This window comes from Phoca vitulina, unplaced genomic scaffold (genome assembly GCF_004348235.1).
Source record: "Phoca vitulina isolate PV1807 unplaced genomic scaffold, GSC_HSeal_1.0 scaffold39, whole genome shotgun sequence".
NCBI lineage: Eukaryota > Metazoa > Chordata > Mammalia > Carnivora > Phocidae > Phoca > Phoca vitulina.
The window spans coordinates 15594667-15617087 of NW_022589742.1; the positions used below are offsets into that span (position 1 = coordinate 15594667).

Here is a 22421-nt window from a genome sequence, read left to right on the forward strand (position 1 = left end):
CTCCCCCCGCCCCCTCTTCAGCAGCCTGCCCCCGTCATTCCCGAATTCTGTCCCCCTCCTTCCAGCAAGCTGTTTCCCATTAGCTCCCCCACCCCAGGCTCTGGCTCCGAGAGGAATGTTTATCCTTCCTCCTCCTCTGAGCTGGCCTGTCTCGGAAAAAGCCAGTGTCCTCTCTCCCTAGTGTTTGGGAAGCCCCACTGCACGCCTCGGGGAAGCTGGTTACAGCTGGGGAGCTACTTTCTTCAGCTGGGGTGAGTCCCCTCAGGAGAGCCCACTCTGTAAAAGAGCCGCCAGCCACTGGCTGAGGAAGCCCGCCCTTCTCCCGGGATGGCTGGGATGGGGGGGGCGCCCACTCACCACTCAGCCCTTGGAGCCATTCCTACGTGGGAGGGAATGAAGGCCCCATTTGGAGGGATCAGGGCATGCCACTGACGAGGGAAAAAGACTGAAAAAGGGGAGTTTGGGGGCTCCCAGAAGATGCATTTGGTGAACTGGACATGTCCTTTCTGCCACAGCTTCTAGAACAAGGCTTTGGTTCCCCTGAAGTATGGATCACTCCTAACCAGCATGAGTCCCTACAGGGGAAGTGGGGAATACGGGCCCAGCCTCGTCTCCACACGCAGGGCACCAGCGGGCAGCTCGCTGCACCAGCGCCTATAGGCAGCTCCCAGTAAATGCCTCTAGAACGCTCGGCCAGAAAGCAATACTTCCGAGAGCCAAACAGACCCAATGGACAGGTACTTACCTAGCCATTGGCAAGGTCCCAATGAGGGGCCCCAGAGGCAAACTTTTGATTTTATTTTTAGTGTATTTACACTCTGCTTCCATCCACAAGTTTAAGTGTAAGGTGGCTTTCAAGTAATCCATCCAAATACAATAAAATAGACCCATTTGGAAGAGGGGAAGGGGGTCTTCATGGGACTCCCTGAAGGAGGGGAACTGAAATGAGTGAGGAGCTTCAGTGAACTCCACCTCCAGGAGTAAAGGCAGAGGGCACAGCCTTAGAGGATAGGCCAGGGACGAGGACTGTGAGAACCCTGTGTGGCTCTGGGACCGCTGACCCTCCCGCTGTCTTTTCTCTGTCCCCTTCAGCCCCATTCCAGGACTGGGAATGACATGATTCCCAGAGACCAGAGGATGGGGGAAATGTCCCCCCAGACGCCCTATAGCCCCTTGTGCACTGTGATAGCCATCCTGAAGGGCGAGCAGGTGGACTTGATGGGGTCATGCCGAGGAGGGACCCCGAAGACAGCCTTTTAGGTCAGACAGCCCTGCCTTCCCCAGTGGAGCCAGACTGCCGGGGTTTCAGTCCCAGCTCTGTCACCCACTGGCTTCGTGGTCTCGGGCAAGTGACTTCGCTTCTTTGAGCCCACAGTTTCCTCACCTGTGAAATGCGGTAATACTAGGACTCAGTTCTTTTTTTTTTTTAAGACTTTATTTATTTATTTGACACAGAGAGAGAGAGCACAAGCTGGGGGAGTGGCAGGCAGAGGGAGAGGGAGAAGCAGGCTCCCTGCAGGGCAGGGGGAGCCCGATGCGGGGCTCGATCCCAGGACCCCGGGATCATGACCTGAGACGAAGGCAGTCGCTTAACCAACTGAGCCACCCAGGCGTCCCTAGGACTAATTTCTTAGCAAGATGATGAGGACTAAATGAGTTCATGTTTGTGAAGATCTCAGAACATGCTTGCCATAAAGAGTCAATGCGGTATGAGGGTGGGTGAAGTCAAATAGGTAACTACAGCGAAAACGGGTGTCGTCTGTACCTTGACCTCTCTGCCCCTGGCATCCAGCACTGCTGAAATGGCAGTTAATATAGCAAAGATCAGCTGGGTTGAAGTGTCAACCCTGGAAGCAAATAAACCAAGCAGGCACCCCTCCCCCATCTTCTGGACTCTGCCCCGGGGAGGGTGTGTGCGGGCGCATGTGTATAAATATAGGGGTGGTCACAGGGGGTGGAGGCATGAGTCAGTTTCATAGAAGCTGGTCTTTGCCGTGATGAGACCCAGAACCTCACCCCCCAGCTGGCCAGGCAGCAGGAAGGGGGTTTATCCCCTCAGAGCGAGGGTTGGGCTTCCCTTTGCCGTGATTAGAGGATGCAGTGGGCAGCTCCCTTCCAGCAGGAGGCTCCTTCTCCTCATGGAATAAGGTGGTGGTTATGGTCCAGGAACTTTGTTAGCGAGGCACAGTGCGCCTGGCTGGAGCCCCTTGTGAGCCAGTTAGTTTGGTTTGGTTCTGTGGGCACAGAGTGGGTCAGATCCTGAGCCCTGGCTGAGCGCTAAGCTCAGTAAGTCATGGTGCAAACCTATGCTGCCCCCTCAGAGGCCTTGCACTACGTGTGGTTAGAGTACCACCGTGGCTCACCAAGGTTCCAGTCAATTCCACATAAAGCCTCTATTTGGTGGTCCTTGGGCACTCTCCCAACCATCTGTCTTTGGTAGCCTGATCCCTTTTTACTTCTCTGTCAGCTTATGCCTCTCTCCTCACTGGGTCCATGTCAACCACACTGCCCTTCCATCAGTCTCGAATATTCATCATGCCCCATCTAGCCACAGGGCCTTTGCTTGTTCTTTTTTCTCCACCTGGAATGCCCTTCCTTCCTCTCTTGCCCCATGAACTCCTTCTCCTTCAAGTCTCACCTCAAGTGTCACTTCATCTGGGAAGCTTGCCCTGACCCCCTTGCTAGGTTGAATTTCCCTATCAGTCCTCTTACTGCTTTTGTCATAGATCCCACCATCTGCCTCCCAACACTTCCTCAGTCGTGGAGAGGATCGTGGTTCATGGCTGCCTCTTCCCCTCACGTCTGCTGTTACCCTGCGTGACATCAAGTTTCCTTTCAACAATCTACCTGATGTCCTGGTTCTTCAAGTTCAAGCCCCTCAATTCAAAGCCTTTCTCTTCCACTTCTCCTCAACCTCCCACACCAAAAACAGCATCTTGAGCCTTGTCATTGCTTGGGATTGCCATTCTCTGATACAGTGAACTCCAGCTTCCCATTCTCTGGCCACATCCTCTTATCCTTCTGTCAATAGTCCTCTCTTCCTTACTCCTATCATACCTGCTTTTTTTACCTCACCAAAATTTCCTGTCATTTACCTTACGCTCTTCCTATCCATTTATCAGCATCCCCAGTCTCACTTCCCTCCCTATTTGGTCCAGGTAACCTAATCCATCACTCCAACTTCCCTTTAATTAGCACATTTAACTTTTCTGTACCTCTGTCCTTCCACTACATCCATCCTGCCAATCTCCATCTTCAAGTAAACCACACTCCTACCCCAAGGCCTTTGCACACACTGTTCCCACTAATAGGAATGCTCTTTTTCCAGATATCAACGTGGCTCACTTTACTTCCTTCAGACCTCTATTCAAATGTTACCTCTACGGAAAGACCTTCCCTGATCTTATTTGAAGAGTGCCTCTGTCATTCTTTATCTTCTTATTCTGCTTTATTTACCTTCAGAGCATTTACCTGACAATACATTATCTGTTTGCCTATTTCTCTCTCACTAGTATGCAAGCTCCATGAAAGTAGGGACTGTTTATTTTGTTCACTGCTGTATCCCAGAGCCTAGAAACGCTGCCTGGCACTTAGTAGGCACTTGTAAATATTTGTTGAATGAATGAATAAACCCCAGGGCATTTGAACTATTTGCCTTCTTCATAGGAGAAAATATCACACCTCTGTGGGTTGGAGTCACTCCAGATTCATGGTGCCCCATGTCAGCAGGCCTCTTGATGCTACCCGGCAATCCTTTTACTTGTCCTGGGTCAGCTCCCTTTCCTGCTGCCCTCGTAGGCAATTCCAGACTTTTACCCTGGTCCTCAGACCCCTAACCTGCCTGCATTCCATGACCGATGGATCTTCTAGTTGTTTCTGACTTTGCATTATTTCAAACAAGTGCACTGAAAATCTTTGCACACGTAGAAAGATTTCTCTAGGAGCCACATCTAGAAGTAGAAAGTATGCATTTCTCATGTCAGTAGATTCTATCAAACTGCCATCCAAGAAAAGCTATGCCAGGTCACATTGATACCAACAGGGTATGAAAATAACTGTTTCCACAACCTAATCAACACGGATGTCATCAATTTTAAAAGATTTTTTTCAACTTGATGGGTGAAAATTCGTTTCTTGTTGTTTTATTTGTATTTACCCTATTGCTACTAAAGGTTGACTATGTTTCTGTATGTTTTATTTGTCTTTTATTTTTACATCTCTGAATACCTGTTCCTTTCCTTAGCCCAGTTTCTTGTTGGGTTGTTTGTCTTTCTTATTGGTTTAAAAAGATCTTCATATATTTTACATATTTCTCCATTATAGATTTGACATATTACAAATATTCGTATGCCACAAATATTTTCTCCCTTTTAGCTTTGTCTTTTAAAGACATAGTTTTTTATGTAGTAAAAAAAAAATCTATCAAGGTATTATTTTATGATTTCTAGGATTTGTGATCTACTTGAAAAGGAAATATTATCCCACATTTTCTTATAGAGTTTTTTATTTGTGTGCATGTGTGTGTATGTGTGAGAGAGAGAGAGAGAAAGAGAGTGCATGTGTATTTAGCTCATTATTTCATCTAGAATTCATATTTGGATATGGTAAGAGGTACAGATCCAACGTGATTTGGGGTTTCTTTTTCTAATTTGGACAATTAATCATCCCAACATCACTTATTGACTAGTACAGCTTTCTCACCGATTTACAATATGCCTTCACGGGGCTGTACTAGACTCTATTTTGTCCAATGGATTGATTTGTGCCAACATCCCACTGTTTTAATTAATATAGTCTATGTTTTGTTTTGAGAGCTGCTAGTAAAAGCCTTCCTCCCCCTTTAGAAGTACTTCTTTGTCAGGGCGCCTGGGTGGCTCAGCCGGGTGAGCATCCAACTCTTGGTTTTGAGATCGAGCCCCACCTCGGGCTCCATGGAGCCTGCTTAAAGATTCTCTCTCTCTCCCTCTCCCTCTGCCCCTCCCCGCTCTCTCTCTTTAAAAAAGAAAAAAAGGTCCTCTAGTCACGTTTTAGAAATAAACAAATGGTCAAAAAAAAAAAAAAAAACCTAAACCAAAAACAAACAAACAAAAACCCAAATATTACTTTGTCATAATTGCAGTTTTTTCTTTAGGTGATCTCAAGATCAGCTCCTCAAGCCCGACAAAATTCTGTTATTGATTCAAGTTGAGATTGTATTAAATGTATGAATTAATCTGGAGAGAATGTCTATCTTTCTAAGACTGGGCCTTCTTATTCTGGAACATACCATGTCTCTTCATTGATTCAGGTATTTTATGCCTTTCTGTCAAGTTTTCCACCCTCACCCTCACCCACCGTGGCCTGATTTCAGCCCCTATGACTCCACCACAGGTGCTCTTGTTAGAGTCAGCAATGATCTTTGAGGTGTTCTCCCCTTGGGAGTGGGGGACTATGTCTACTCCCTTTGAAGCTGGGTGGATTTTTGTGACTGTTTTGACCAATAACGTATGGTGAAAGTGACACCATGTGGCTTCTGAGGCTAGATCAGAAAAGTCGGTACGGCTCCTGCCTTGCTTGCCAAAATACTCCTTTTTCTTAAAAAAAAAAAAATGAGGTGAAATTTACATAACATAAAATCAGCCATTTTAAAGTGAACAATTCAGTGACATTTAATATATTCACAGTGTTGTGCAACCACCACCCCTGTGTAGTTCCAAAACATTTCCATCACTCCACAATGAAACCCCGTACTCATTTCCTCCCCCTTCTCCCTGCCCCTGGCAGCAACTAATCTACCTTCTGTCTCTGTAGAATTACCAATTCTGGACATTTCCGAATACGTGGAATCATACACTATGTGACCTTTCCTTTCTGGCTTCTTTCACCTGGCATAATGTCTTCAAGGTTCACCCATGTTTCAGTACTTCATTCTTTTTATGGCTGAATCATATGCCGTTGTATGGATATATCACAATTTGTTCACCCATTCATCCACTGATGGAAATTTGGGCTGTTTCCACCTTTTGGCCATTGTGAAGAGTGCTGCTATGAACATTCATGTATGAGTTTTTGTTTTAACATCTGTTTTCAATTCTTTGGAGTATATACCTAGAAGTGGAATTGCTGGGTCATAGGGTAATTCTATGTTTAACTTTTTGAAGAATCACTGAACTATTTTCCACACCATTTTAAATTCCTACCAGCAATGTACAAGGGCTTCAATTTCCCCATGCCCTTGCTAATGCTTGTTCTTTTCCTTTTTTTTTTTTTAAACGATAGCCATACTAATAGGTATGAAGTGTTATCTCATGGTTATGATTTGAATTTTCCTAAGGATTATTAATGCTGAGCATCTTTTCATGCCCTTTTTGGCCATTTGGATATCTTCTTTGGAGAAATGTTTATTCAAGTCCCTTGCCCGTTTTAAAATTGGTTTGATTTGTGAGAGTTATTTATATATCCTGGACACTAGGCCCTTATCGGAGACATGGTTTTCAAATATCTTTTCCCATTCTGTAGGTTATCTTTTCACTTTCTTGATAATGCCCTTTGATGAACAAAAGTTTATCATTTTGATGAAATCCAGTTTATCTATTTTTTGTTCTTTTGTTGCTTGGCTTTTGGTGTCATATCTAAGAACCCTTTGCCAAATCCAAGGTCATAAAGATTTACCTCCATGCTTTCTTCTAAGGGTTTTATAATTTTTTTCTCTTATATTTAGGTCATTGGCTCATTTTGAGTTAATTTTTGTATAATGACCTGAGCACCCTTGTCAGAAATCAATTGGCCATAAGTGTTAGTGTTTATTTCTGGACTCTGTTCTATTCCATTGGCTTTTCTGTCTGTCTTTATTCCAGTACCACACTGTTTTGGTTACTGTAGCTTTGTGGTAAGCTTTGAAACCAGAAAGTGTGAGTCCTACAGCGTTATTCGTCTTTTTCAAGATTGTTTGGGCCATCAAACCCCCTTGTAATTTCATATGAATTAGATGCTCAGCTTCCTTTTCTGCACAAAAAGGCCATTGGAATTTTGATAGGGATTGCATTGAATTTTTAGCTCACTTTGGGCAATACTACCATCTTCACAATATTAAGTCTTCCAGTCCATGAGCAAAGGATGTCTTTCCAAGGCCTTCTTTCATTTGTTTTGGTAAGCGATGTTTTGTACTTTTCAGTATATAAGAATTTCACTTCCTTGTTTATATATTTATTGATAGAGATCTTCTCATGCTATTATAAATGAAATTATTTTCTTAAGTTCTTTGTGGCTTGTTTGTTGTTGGTGTATGGAAACCTACCCTGAGACCTCTAGGCTATGAGGAAGCTCAAAGTAGCCCATTCTGGAGGCATTTTGGAGAGGCCCTGAGACCATCTGGAGAGAGAGAGAGAGAGAGAGAGATTGAGATTGATGCTCAGGCAGCTTCCAGCTGCTCCAGCCACCTCCCTCCCCATAGTGTTCCAGCTCGGGCCACTCTCACTTACAACTGTGTGAGAGACCCTGAGCCAGACTGTCTAGTCCCCCAAATTCCTAACCCATAAAAACCATGAGAGATAATAGAATAATACACAGATTTTTGTTGTTTGAAGCCACTAGGTTTTAAGGTGACTTTTTTTTTTTATATAGCAATAGATAAACAGAACCGTCTTCTAATGACAAAATCTAAAGGACCATTTTGAGCGCACTGACCTCTCTGTGGTAGATGATCTGGTAGGACTGTTCCCTCCTTGAAACTTTCTCTTTCACTGACTTCCTTCACAGTTTTTCCTGGTTTTCTTCCTCTATCCATGGCGCTGCTTCTTAGTCCCCTACCTACACTCCTTTTATTCTACCTTCCCCTCAAATGTGGATGCTCTTACCTCGGCCCTCTTTTTTTCTGTTGCATCTCACTCTCCCTGGAAAATCTCCCATCTACAAGGTGATGCCAACCCGGACCTCTTTCCTAAGCTCTCAACTTGTAAAACCAAACGCCCACTGACCACCTCCACCTGGATATCTCACGCTCACCATGGCCAAAATGGATCTCTTCATTTCTCCCGCAGCCCATCACTTTCCTCATCCAATCATCTTCACTGTTCCTATCTCAATGATGGACGCCCCTATCCACCCAGTTGTCTGAGCCAGAATCCTGAGAGTTATTTCAGACCCTTCCCTTTCTCCTGTCTTCACTTGCAATTGATCGACATATTTTGTCATATCCACCTCGTAAGTACATCTAAAGGTCATTGTGGGTGTCTTCCACACCTGCATTCTCCCCCTAATCAACACAAGTGCACACGCAGTCTTTCCCATTCAGACTCACCATACCGAAGCACAGCTGGTGTGGTCCATGAGTGTGGAGCTGTTGGCTTCGCTGAAGAAGGTGAGCTGCTCGAGCCAGCCAGATCCCTCTAGCTCCAGAGTCTATGTCTTCACCACTGGCCACGGTGCGGGGGCTAGTTTTGTAACAGGAGAACGGAGGCAGACAAACCAACCAGCATCTGTGACAACTGCCACATCTCTGCCACTCACTAGCTTTGTGACCTTAAGCAAGATATTCACTTCTCTGAGTCTCAGTTCATCTGTAGGATGGGGATAATAATAATTTTCCCTACTTGCAAGGCCGTTGCCAGGATTCAGTAAGATAATGCACGTGCAACGCTTAGCATAGTGCCCTGCACACAGCAAACGCTCAATAAATGGTTGGGGAATGCTTAAGAAGGAGACTTAGAATCTGGCTGGCTCTAGCAGCTCACCTTCTTTGCTGAAGACGACAGCTCCACACTCACGGACCACACCAGCTGTGGCTTTGATATGTTGGGTCTGAATAGGGACGACTGTGTGTGTATTTGTGTTGATTAGGGCAGAGTGTGGGTGGTGCAGAAGACACCGCCTTTTATCCCTAAGGTCAGGGAGGCAGATAGGGGCTGGAGAAACTGGTAGGTGCATGGATGCTGACTTAACCTAACTGGAGCCAGCACATCTGGATCCAGACAGCAGAGGGCAGCAGAGGTTGATGTGATTGCAGTTCCCTGGGTTGGCGTGGGGGTGGGGGTGGGGAAGAGAAACCTAAAGGAAGAACTTGGGGTCCTAATTCCAAATGCAGGGTGGGCTAGGGAAGCTGTCCAGAGCAGAGGAGTACTCTTCGGCTTCCTCTCCCTCGGGGCCTGGGATGAAGATGATTAAGGAAGTAGGGCGGCTTGGGAGGGGCAGAAGGGGCTAGAATTTAGGGGTGATAGCTGACTGAGTTGCGATATTTACAAAGTATATTAAAGAAAATACATCTATCCTAGTCTTGTATGTGTTTGGGCTTTCTCACTTTTCTTGGAGTCCCAATGGTCCTTCTAAGGGCAGAGTTATCAACTGGGGACCCTAGAGGGTGGATACCCTTATGTGTGTTAGATGATGAATTTGTGATACAGGTAAGGAATATGTCCCTAAGGTCCGAATGAAAAAAGCCTCAGGCTCAGGAGGAATCCAAGGCCCAGGGGAGGAGAAATGACTTGCCTAGGGTCATATAGTTAGGATTCAAAGTAAAAGTCAACACTTACCGAAACCTTATGGGTACTGCTGAACACATTACATACATTACCCCCACTTAGTCCTCACAATAACCTTATGGGGCAGAATCAGATGTTGTATCAACACATTTTACAAATGAGGAAACGGCAGCTCAGAAAGCCTAAGCCACTTGTCCAAGGTGCACGAGGATGTAAACCCAGCCTGACTCCAGCACCTATGCGATTAACCACCGTACCCTCTGCTACTAGCCTAGACCCAAGATTAGGTCTCTGGACTCCCAAATCAGGTTGTTTTTGTTTTTTTTAAATCACTACTGTACTTTATGTTGGATGGAAACACAGTTTCAGTAGGTCAAATCCTGGTCCCAAATTATATATAAAAGCAAGGCAGTTTGCTACTTCAAATGGATTCTCAGTTAATTCTCTTGTAAGGTAAATATCCCCATTTAAAAAAAACCTCCTCTCATCCATAATTTACCTGCTTTGGGGTGTTCCTGTATTGTGTGAACTATCCGAGGGATGAGCTTCCTACAGAGCATTCATGCCTATCTGTGTTCTGCTTTAGGGGTCATCTTTCCCAGCCTGCTCTGGCTCTTTTCTGGGCTGCCTTCCTACCCCAGACTGTCAGTGTAAGTCCAGGGACAGTGAAAGAAAGTTAAGGCAATGAGATTTCAGGGGCAGTCCTCTATTTTGTTTTTCTTGTACTATTGCTTATTGTTGACCAAGCAACCATTCTTATTCTTATTCAGTGTTTGTCTGCATGGAGGCATGCGTGAATACATTCATTCAGTACTCCCTGAGCACCTACTATGTGTCAAACACTATGCTAAATCCTGGTGGACGCAAGGATGAACAAGGTATGCACAGTTTGAGTCTAGAAGGAAAGTGCATCAATTGCAAATCATTGCCTCTCAGGTGTTCCTTCGTGCAATCTCCTGTCTTCTCCATCCCTGTTGCTTTAGCTCGCGCTCTCACCATCTGTCCCTTCCTTGGGTCACTGCAGCTGGTCTGCCAGTCTCTGCCTCCTCCCAACCCCCAACCCCAGCCTGCACATAGCAGACAGCAGCAGACTGACTCCACCTTTGAAAACATCCCTTTCAACATGTCACATCCTTCCCCTGCTCAACCTGCTCAGAATCCTTCAATGACTCTCCATTTCCTGTCAAATGCGGCCCAAATTCCTTCACCATCTGGCTAGAGCCAAGCAATTCCGTGAGCCCATCCTGCCCTATCTTCCCCTCCCTACCCTTATTTCCTACCTGTCCCTCTGCTCTAGTAGGGAGGGTCTTCCTACTGTTCCTATACACTGCCGTCTCATTCTTAATCTGTACTTCAGTTCCATCTCCTCAAGTCCTACCTGTCCTTCAGAAGATCCAACTAGAATACCACCTCCTGCTGGAAGCTTTCCAGTAAAGACTGCCCCCTTCCTCCACTCTTCCTTCCCTATAACCGTGGGCCCAAATCCTGGCTGGTGTGAGGATCAAACAAGATACCATCATGGGCAAATGCTTTGTATCACATAATGAAGTTGTCTTTGTATCGATTCTCATATCTACCTTTTACTACCATTACTATCTCTGCCAGATAGTGGGGATCAATGGTTTACAGACATGGAATCCTCATAACACTCTACGGAATAGATAATATCTATTATTCGGTCCATCATTCAGATGAGGAACTGCGGCTCAGAGAAGTTAGATATCTGGCCCAAGATCACACTTATAAATAGGTCCATCTGGGGAGCCGTGTTCTTTCAGGAGATGGTCCATTGGACTGAGCTAGGTTGAATCTCAATTCTGCTTTTGTTTTTTGGGTTGTTTTGTTTTGTTTTGTTTAGTTCCCCGTAGTTCACCTCTATATGGCCTTTGAGGTTTTTTTACACTTGATTTTTAAAAGTTCTATTGATATTTCTCCTGGTCATGACTCTCTGTTTCTATCTTATCATTTTTTATTGTTGTAAGCCCCTTCCAAGCTTTTGGGAAACGAGGCGAAAGTAATTAAATACATGCAGATAAAATGCACTTCTTGTATCTTCCCTCCGAGTGTCCAAGAGAGAAGTGGGTGCCGGTGCTAGGCAACCATCCCCTAACCCTGAGCTCTGTGAGGCCTTGAGGAAAAAGGCAATCCAAGTCAGAAGCCAAAGGCCAATTCCTTCTGTGAAATAAAAGAGCACAGAGTCTGTGCCAGGTCCTCTAGCAAAATGCCAAACTGTGGCATGGACTTTATTTCCTTCCAAGGTTTTATTTTTATTTTTAAGGAGCCATCAGGTGGTAACGGATGATTCATGCTTTACTTACTCTTCTTGTTTATTTCCCTTCCGCGACCTTCAGATTTTTTTCCCCTTAATGTTTGTTCCGGGTTTTAACAAAACACTGAGGTACTAGACTTGCCTTGGTAACTTTTCTTTTTTTTGGTCTAATGTCTTCTTAGGGAAAAAAAAATGAAAGGAAGTGACAGTATTCCAAAACCATCTTTTATTCCATCAGTAGACAGATTGCACCTGCTACATCTAAGGTCACTCTCCGATCATTTCCTTTTTCAGTAAAACCTCATTTAGAAGACACTCCATGAGTACCATGAGTAGTCTTGGGCCCTACCTGGCCCTACTTTGCCCACTCTTGGCAGAAAGAGCCATCTGAATAAATGGACTCCATGCACTGTATTTCCATACTCTAGGCAACAAATCTTATCACTCCTTTGGAAGCACCATTTGCATACAACTGATTGATGCTGGGGATTCTTTTTTTTTTTTTTTTTCATTAAGGCAAGTCTCGATTAGGCTACAATTTGTTAGCTTACTTGGAGTAACTGTGAATTATTCAAAGCAATAAAACTTCATTTCTTTACAAGTAACCTACAATACAAATGGCTCACTAATTTGAAGGGTTACCTCCATTAGTTTGAGTAAGTGAGATTAGACTACATTCAATAACAATTTATTGATTTCTTTCATCATTCAAATCATTCTCCCTAGGCAAGAATTCTTTTTAACATCCCCAGCACTCTAGGAAGACTGGAGCAGTGGGCTCTCCCTCGGAGATAAAAATGTGCTGTCCACTCACCTGTCCTTGAGTTGGAACCTTAGACTTAGGGATCCCTTTGCACTTTACATCCACATGCTTGCAGTCTGTCCTCTGTGGCTAAAAAACATGGGCTGAAGGTTCATGGTCGGGATATGGCTGGACTGGAGGACTGCTTCTGTGTGATGCAGCCCAAGTTGCTTTATCTCTCTAGGTTTGAGTTGCCTCATCCTGCAATCGTATACTCAGCCCATGAAAAAGATTAAGGACAGTCAGAGATCAGGGTCAGGGCTCCGACTGGGAATGAAGAACTAAGTGAAGGGGCTTTCCGTTTCTAATCCTGACTGTCTTGACTGCTTATAGGTAGCCCTGTGCTCTACCCACTGAGCTAAAGACACGAGACACTAGACAACTAGAGAAGACTAGAATTATAGGACAAAGACATTGAGGAAGGTGGGGAAAGATACTGGGTCATTCATATTCCCCGCCCAGTACTTCTACACTTTCTGTAAAGAAGGCAAGAAGGAGAAGCTCGCTTCCAGAGCCACTGGTGTAGCAAGGCATTCTCGGATTCCGAATAGATAGCTGAAAGGGATGTCTTTCTTTGCTGTGAATTTCTCTCTGGGAGACTCTGGCCATGACATGCGGGTGATTATGTTTCAGTGAAGTGTCTCTTCTTTCCTTATACTAAGGGCAGGGAGGAAAGGAGATGGGCTGGGCCACCTAGGCCATGTTTGAGTTACCAAACGACAATAGAATTCCTGCTTAGACTGCTAGGGAAATGGGTTTCTCTGATCTCCTGGGAGGAATTGTAATCACAAGTTTTGAAAAGCCTAGGGAATCTGTAACTGAAGGCTGTCTTTCATTTGGGACAGGAAGAGACGACACGGAGGGTGAGACTGATAAGTGCAAGGGCGTGAAGCACCACTTCCCTCCGCAGGACACTGAAGCTGGCCTAGAGAAGAGGAGGTGGTGGTGGGGCTGGGAGAATCTACCCTATTTGACCTAAAGGCTTGCAACCACCCTATGAGGTCATTACCATTATTATCCCTGTGTTACAGGTCAGGAAACTGAGGCACAGAAAAAAAGAGAGGTCACAGGGCTAGTGAATTGCAGAGCTGCAATTTGAACCCCAGATTGTCTGACTCCAGAGCCTCCAGTTATGGTTATTTGGAAATATACCTGGGATAACAGGGAGAGATGGAGAAGAAGAGGTGGAGGGGGTTATGGTAACACGACCCCTCAAGGGCCCTGAGGTGGCCTCAATGCCAGGAGGTAGCTTAGTGTAGTGGTTAAGACCATACATCAGGGGTCCAACAGTGTAAGTTAACAGTCTGGGTTCAAATCCCAGATCTACCACTTCCTGACTGTGTGACCTTGGGCCAGTTATTTGACCTCTCCATGCCTCAGCTTCCTCATCTGTGAAATAGGGAAATAGGGGTAATCATTGTACCCACTTCATAGGGTTCTTGTGAAGATTGAATGAATCAATGCAAGAGGATGTTTAGGTACCACCCAACACTCAGTGAATGCGACTTACTTATTTAATATCTAACGTAGTGACGAAGTGCGCAAGTGGTAGGTCTGTGGTTGCCTGGGAGCTCTGTGAGCCTCAGTTCCTCCCTGAAACCTGCTTGAGGGTTCCTGTGGGATGTTGAGGTGATATCTGAAGAGAAGAGCACACAGTGAGTACTAGATTCCCAACGCCATTTTGCACTATTACATCAGCCCTGTGCAACTAACCCTAGGGTAGAGTCCACATTCTCCTGTTGGCCTAGGATCTGGGAGTTTAGATACTAGATGAGTGGGTCATTGGCAAGGGGTGGGGTACACCTTGTGCTATGCAAGGAATTCCATTTTTAATGCACGTGACCTTAGGTCCTGCTGACAGACAGTGAAGAGGGCAAGAGGCCATGGCCTCAGATATCCCTGGGCCCAGGTCGAGAGCCTCAAGAATCCAAGCCCTGCAAGGTGGTAGAGCCGATGGGGAAGAGCCCAGCCTCCAGAGCCAGACCTACCTGGGCTCAATCCCAGCTCTAGCACATATTGTGCGACCTTGGGCAGGGCATTTTGTCTCTCCGTGCCTCAGTTTCCCCACATGAGAAATGGAGATCATAGTCGTACCTTCTTCACCATGGTGTTATCAAGATTAAGGGTGTGAACACGTGTAGAGAGCTTAGAGTAGTGCCTGGCACGTAGGATGATTATTGTTGATTTATTTCCAGAGAAACCGGAAGATGAATGAAAAAATGAAGGAAAGCTGTGGCACTCCTCCCCACCCTCTCCCCTTCCCCACCCCCGGCTGGAAGACGCTCCTGTCCAAATGGGAAATTGAAGCTAAAATAGCACAATAAAGGAAAGGAAGCAGATGGGCTCCCACTCGCTGTCCCGAGGAATGTGCTGACTGTTCAGGAACAGGCCTTTGGCAGTCACTTAACACAATCACGAAGCAAAAGGAAATGATCAAGTCTGTCATCAGGGTCAGTGCCAATTTATTTAAGAAAGTGGCAAGGCTGAAGAGGAGGATGTGGGGAATGGGAGGCCCCATACATTCCTGGAGCTCGTTCACAAAACCCCCCAGGGGTGGCAGTGCCAGGTGAATGTGGCCGGAGAAGCATCCCCCCCGCCCCATTTCATCCTTTCCAACGTCCCCGAGCGAGCAGCCTTGACCAGAGGCTGGGACTGGGGACTTTGAGCCAGGCACGATACGAGGATTGGTGGTCTGCATGGGTGTGTGAGGGGGAGTCCAGTTGGGGCCCCCGTGCTTCCTTGATTCGATTTGGCAAACTTGTAGCAAGCGCCTTCTCTGCCCGGTAGTGGGCTAGGAGCCATGGGGGATGCTGGGAAGAGTGGTACAGGTAAGGTCTTTGGCCTGGAAGAACTCAGAGAGGATAGAAACACGGAGGGGTCAGGGACCAAACTGTTACCCCTTTGCTAGGGAGTTTACATGGAAAAAAGAGAACGTCTGGAAAGGATAATGCTTAACATGAAATAACCTCTGTTGGTGGAATTAGTGCGGAGGTGTTATTTCCTGGTGGGTAGAGGGACCTGACAGACTGTAAATTCATTAAAGGAAAGGTTTCTGCCTCTGTCTATCCCTTGACCAGTCACTAGCTGGCTTTACACTTAAAGAGACTTCTAGGCAGGGCATTTAGAATTAGATCCCACCAGCTCTGACTGAGAACTCTGTGCCAGGCACAATGCCACGTGCTCCCCCACGCTTGAATATCATAGAAAGTATGTCTGAGGTAGATTAACGTACATAATTGAGTGATTTGGCATGAATCATAGAAAGGCCTGTAGCTGTAATATGGCCCAGTGGTCCTCACAGTGTGGTCTCTGGACAAGTGACATCAACTTCACCTGGGAACTTGTTAGAAATGCAGATTCTCGGGCGCCTGGGTGGCTCAGTTGGTTAAGCGACTGCCTTCGGCTCAGGTCATGATCCTGGAGTCCCAGGATCGAGTCCCACATCGGGCTCCCTGCTCGGCAGGGAGTCTGCTTCTCCCTCTGACCCTCTCATGCTCTCTCTGTCTCATTCTCTCTCTCAAATAAATAAATAAAATCTTTAAAAAAAAAAAAAAAAAAGAAATGCAGATTCTCAGCCCCATCCCATATGCACAACATCAGAAACCCCGGGGGTGGGCCCAACAATCTGGCCCTCCAGGGGATGCTGGGGCAGGCTCAAGACAGGACCACTGCCCTAACCCGGTGATCTTTAAAACCCTTTAGGATGGAATCAGAGAGGGAGGCGACCCATAAGAGACCCTTAACTCTAAGAAACAAACTGAGGGTTTCAGAGGGGAGAGGGCTTGGGGGAGGGGGTAACCGGGTGAGGGGCATTAAGGAGGGCATGTGATGTGCGGAGCACTGGGTGTGATATGCAACTGATGAATCACTGAACTCAACCTCTGAAACTAATAATACGCTATATGTTAATTCATTGAATTCAAATTTTAAAAAACCCCTTAACCCAGCGATCTGAGGTGCCATGAAGGTTCTGGGGAAACCCCTGGGGAGGGGAAGGGGCTTGAACAGCTCTGTTTTCATCTGCCTCACATGTTGAGCTGCCACCTCAGGCCTGGTTTCAAGAAAGTGCTCCAAACGGAAAAAGTTTGAAAACTGTAACTTCACTCTACCTATCCTGCCTCATCACCAATATGGATGCGGACGCTGAAGCCCAGAAAGGGGAAGGCTCCAGGAAGCAAGGATGGGACTAGAATCCAGGCCTCCTAACTTTTGGCCCAGGGTGCTTTGAGGCATCTCGGGCAGCCCCCACATGAGAGAAGAAACAGGAAGACAAGCCTTTGAGCTATATTTCATTAAGATCCCGGAGGCAGCCTGCTTCTCTTTCTAGTTATACTGGGAAAGGCCAGAGGCTTCTAAGGTTCTTGGAGGTAGCCCTTTTGGTTTCCTCTCTCCTCCTGTGGCCCGGGGCTTGAAGTCCCAGACCACCTCCCAGCCAGCCTGACTCCCCCCACCAACCACCAGCATTCATCTCAAGGTGGAACATCGTGGAGGTCTGCCTGAACTCCCAGCCTGGCCTCTCGTGCCCACCTGATGTCTGAGGCTCTGCCCAAGTCTACAGTGCCCTGGTCTCCATTCTTTACCCAACTCCATGCCAGGCAATGCTCAGTCATTGTTATCACACCAGGACCTGGGATCATCGTGAACCTCTCTTGGGGGGGCGGGTATCCTTGCCTTCTGTACCAGGTCTCCTCCCTTCCCAGCCCCCAACACTCTGCCAAGCCTATGGTTCCAGCAGGTGGCTCACAGGGCTCAGCAAGTGAGCAGGGGAGACGTCGGCGGGATTGAAGTCTGTACTGCCCGCTGCCGATTCTGCCCGAGGCCCAAAGTCTCAGCTAATCGGACTTCCCCGACTGCTTTTTCAGATGCCGGGTATCACCTTTGACCTCAGACTTGAGCTGCTGCCAACCTCTTGTGGTTGTTTTCCCCAGGGCAACAGCACTCAGTCCAGTCATCTCCACATGGAGGGGAAAATGCAGTGGCTTCTCTGGGTGCCAAATGACAGTGCTGAGGCTAGTGGGGGTCTCCAGAGGCTGAGCCTACGTGAACAAAGTCAGGACAACTGTGGTGTAGTGTGTGAGTCAGCTGCTTGGCTCTTCACTTGAGGGAGAGAGAGGGAGGGGGCAGGGGGAGGGAGATAGGGAGAGAGACAGGGAGACGGAGAGAGACAGAGAGAGCAAGAGAGCGTGCACGTGCGCACATGCACACACGGTGGAGGAGATGGATTTCTGGAGGACAGAGCGAATGAAAAGAAATTGAAAACATGACCACTAAAAGGCTAACATTTGCAGCCCAAGCCAGCTCATCCCTCCTGCAAAAGAGTGTTTGAAACCCTAGCCAGGTTCCCCCTGTCTGACTTCTTGGCCTCTGTGGACTGACAAAGCAGGAATTTCACAGCTGATGGAAGCGAGCAGTGTGAGGGAGAAAGCCGGGCCTCTGGAGTCAGATGCATGGACATTCAACTCTGGGCTCAGCCACTCACTAGATAATCAAACGTATGTGAGGGACTTCACCTTGAACCTCGGTTTCCTCAGCTCCAAAAAAGGAATGGTAATATCAGGTTGAACCATACAAAAATGCTATTTTGTAAGTTAAGAAAGGTTGAATATTGCCAATTTCCTATTGGTTCAACCCAACAGCATCTTTCTCCCAGGGGTCTTGTGCAGGTTAAATGAGGTAATAGAAAGAAGTGTCAGCACCTGACACATAACAAGGACCCACTAAAGAGTAGATGATGACGACGGTGATGACGGCGGGTATCTAACAAAGGCTGGCTATCTCACAAATACAGGTCCTGGGCCACCTGAAAAACGTCACCGACATCATCTGAGGGGTTAAAATGGACCCTTGGCCAAATACTCCTCCTCTCTGGACTGGGTCAGCTCTTAAAATTTCTTGCTTAGAGGTCACTCTTTGTGGTGAAGACACTGTCCAACAAAGCTTCCCACTGAAGAGTCACAAAAGGGAACAGATTCAATCATTGGCTCGCTGATCCACTCACTCATTCAGCAGCTTGTATTGAGAGTCTAGGGCAGGAGAGGCACTGTGCTAGGTGCTGGGTTGAAGAAGGTACGGTCTCTGCCCTGGAGGAATTTGCAATTTGGTATGGGAAAAACCCCAAGACAGGTGCCGAAAGTCCATTGTTGACAAGTGTCATAGTCATAAAAACTGTGTCCCAAGACTTGTGGCGGTACCGGGGAGGGATCATCCAGCACTGTTTGGGGGTTAGGGAAGGCTCCACAGAAAAAAGTGACATAGCAGATGGACCTTGAAAGAATTCCTTGGATGGAGAAGACGTGGCTCTAGAAGAACATTTCAAGGGGCGCCTGGGTGGCTCAGTCGTTAAGCGTCTGCCTTCGGCTCAGGTCATGATCCCAGGGTTCTGGGATCGAGCCCCACATCGGGCTCCCTACTCAGCGGGAAGCCTGCTTCCCCCTCTCCCACTCCCCCTGCTTGTGTTCCCTCTCTCGCTGTGTCTCTCTCTGTCAAATAAATAAATAAAATCTTATAAAAAAAGAAGAACATTTAAAGCAGGGGAAATCTAATATGTAGAGGCACAGATTTGCAAAGGAGAGTGATTGGGATTGGTTCAAAGTTCAGTGATAGGGATTGGTTTGAAGTTCAGTGTGTCTGGAGTATGGGGCAGGAAAAGGAGTATCAGGAGCTGAGGCTGATGGGATAGGTCAGGATTGAGTTAGGAAGTACACAGTATGCCAACCTAAGGGACTTGGACATGATCCTATAGGTAAATGAGAACCAAAGATAAGGGTTTCCCAGAGTATCCAGACAAAAAACAACCTGATTTTATCTGAAGTGGGTCTTGGGAATCTGAGATAGAGGGTTTTTTTTTATTGTTAGTAATTATTCTCAGCTTTATTGAGGTATAATTTACATATAATAAAGTGAACCTATTGTAAGTGTACAGTTCAATGAGTTTTGACAAATACATATACTTAGGTATTAGGTAATTTTCAGATTAGGTAATCAGTACCACCTTAGGCCTGGGCAAATGGAGCTCCTGCCCTGTGGCCTACATCTGGGCGTGGGGGTGGGGGTGTGTGTGTCCTGTGCTTTGTAACGCCTTCCTTAAAATTGTCAAAGTTCCCTTTTAGTCCCTGGGAGCAGACAGGGCCAGCAATACCATCAGGGTGGGCTGCCCAGAGTACAGAGTGGGTCCCAGGTTGACAAGGGGATGTGATCCATGTTTCTTCCCTTCAAGGTGCTCTTTGAACCTCTAGACTCCTCCCCCACCGTGCTTGGGGCCCACCAGCTGTTCCAGATAACTCCAGGACTCTCACCTATGGGACTCCTGGTTGGTACCTAGTTCCAAGAGGGCCGTGTGGCAATGTAGTATTTCTTAGACACAATTGCATGAAGTTGGGTCACCAGAATGATACTGACACACCGATTGTGGATGATTCAAATATTGCCTACAGACAAGGGCCACCTAAAGTGCATTTTCCCAGGTTCTGAGCCCTACAAGTGGCTGTGTACGTAAGACCACCCGTGCAGTCGATTTACACCATGTGCCTCATGGCGAAAAGTTACCTTGAAGGGTCTTGCAGCCAGTTTTACTCCCATGCCCCACCCTTGACTACCACCGTCTTGCTTTCTTTCACTATTAGGTTAGTTTTACCTTTTTTAGAATTTCAAATAAATGAAATATTACAGTATCTAGCCTTTTGTGTCTGGTTTCTTTCAATTAGCATAACGCTTTTGAGGTTCTCCATGTTGTAGCGGGTATCAGTAGTTTGTTCCTCTTTATTGCAACATACCATAGTATATGTTGCATATTGGTACAGACTATATTGTATATTAATATACCATTGTATTAATATACCATTGGTCCATTATATGGATATACCACAATTTGTTTATCTATTCACCCGTTGCTGGACACTGGGGCTATTTCTAGTTTGGGGTTTTTATAAATAAAACTGCTCTGAATATTTTTGTACAAAGCTTTTTATGGGTGTATGTTTTCATTTCTCTTGGGTAAAAATACCTGGGAGTGGAATTACTGAGCCAAAACTTTGGCTTATATTTAATTTTATGAGAAACTATGGCCTGATTTCCTATGATTGTACCATTTTATACTCCCATCAGCAATTTAAGAGCGTTCCTATTGCTTCATATCTACTTGATATTGTTATTTTTTAAAATTTCAGGTATTCTTGTGGGTATGTACTAGTATCTCATGATAGTTTTAATTTGCATGTCACTGATGACTAATGATGTTGAGCATCTTTTCATATGTTTAGTGGCCATTTGTATGTCATCCTTTGTGAAGTGTCCATTCTTTGGGTATAATTTACAGACAATAAAATGCACCCATTAAAAGTGTGCAATTCAATGAATTTAGTCTTTTCAACGCACCAGCTTTTGGTTTCACTGATTTTCTCTCTCTCTCTCTCTTTTTTTTTTTTTTTGCTATTTCATTGATTTCTGCTCTTACGTTTATTATTCCCTTCCCTCTACTTACCTTGGGCTTAATTTGCTCTTTTTTTTTCTAGCTTCTTAGATGTGAACCTGAGTCACTGATCTGAGACCATTCTTTTCTAATACAGATATTGAGTGCTATAAACTTCCCCCTAAGTACTGCTTTAGAGGCATCCCACAAATGTTTATATGTTTTTGTTTTCTCTCATTTAAAAATACTTACCAAATCCTTTTTAAAAAATATTTTATTTATTTATCAGAGAGAGAGAGAGAGCACGCTTGAGTGAGGGGAGGGGCAGAGGGAGAAGCAGACTTCCCACTGAGCAGGGAGCCAGATGTGGAGCTCTGTCCCAAGATCCCGGGATCATGAGCCGAAGGCAGCCGGGTCCCCCTTTCCAACTCCCTTTTGATTTATTCTTTGACCCGTGGATTCTTTAGAAGTGTGTCATTTCATTTCCAAATATTTAAGGATTTTCCAACATCTTTTTGTTATTGATTTCTAATTTAATTTTGTTGAGGTCAGAGAACATATTCTCTATGATTTCAGTCCTTTAAAATTTACTGAGCCTCATTTTATGGCCCAGCATATTGTCTTTCTTGGTGAGTATTCCACGTGTGCTTAAGAAGAATGTGTTTTCTGCAGATGTTGCGTGTAATGTTCTATTCATGTCAATTAGGTCAAGTTGATTGATAGTACTGTTCAAGTCTCCTATGTCTTATTGATCTTCTGTTTACTTGTTTTATCAGTTACTGAGAAAGGACTGTTGAACTCTTCGACTATAATTGTGACTTTGTCTATTTCTTCTTTTAGTTCTGTCAGTTTGGGCTTCATGTATTTTGAAGCTTTTTTTTAGGTACATACACATTTAAGATTGCTATAGTGTTCTGATGAAGTGACCCCTTTATCATTATAAATGCCTTTACTCTTGGTAATATTCTGTGTCTTGAAGCTTACTTTGGAATTAATATAACCATCCCTGGTATATCATTTTTGTTTGTTTGTTTGTTTGTTTATAGTAATCTCTACCCCCAGTGTGGGGCTTGAACTCATGACCCTGAGATCAAGAGTCACATGCTCTTTCAACTGAGTCAGTGGGGCACTCTTTTCCCTGGGATATCTTTATCCATCATTTTAGTTTTATACTATCTGTCTTTATACTTAAAAGATGTTTCTTATAGACAGCAAAAAATATTTGAAGCCAATTTTGTTTTTCATACATTAGGATAATCTCTGACTTTTAATTGTACTGTTTAGAGTACATTTACATTTAACATAGTTATTGATGTGGTTACTGGTGATGTCATCCATTTCTCTATTTGTTTTCTATTCTTCCCATTTATACTTCACCAACTTTTCTTTTTCTGCCCTCTTTTGCACTGAGTATTTCCTTTAGAAACTTTTTATTTTAAAATAATTTTAGATTTACAGAAGAGTTGCAAAGATAGTATAGAGTGTTTC

The 22421-nt window shown here is 45.4% G+C and overlaps 1 long non-coding RNA gene across 2 annotated transcripts; it reads left to right on the top strand.

The window, feature by feature from the left end:
- The first annotated feature begins 89 nt into the window (after window positions 1-89).
- On the top strand, window positions 90-15202 carry LOC116647146. 2 transcript variants are annotated; one of them, XR_004302288.1, is made up of 3 exons: window positions 90-251; window positions 10226-10333; window positions 14722-15202. It is a non-coding gene; the product is annotated as an uncharacterized LOC116647146 (long non-coding RNA). The 2 variants fall into 2 exon arrangements; XR_004302289.1 differs by lacking the exon at window positions 90-251 and adding an exon at window positions 5205-5287.
- The last annotated feature ends 7219 nt before the right edge of the window (window positions 15203-22421 follow it).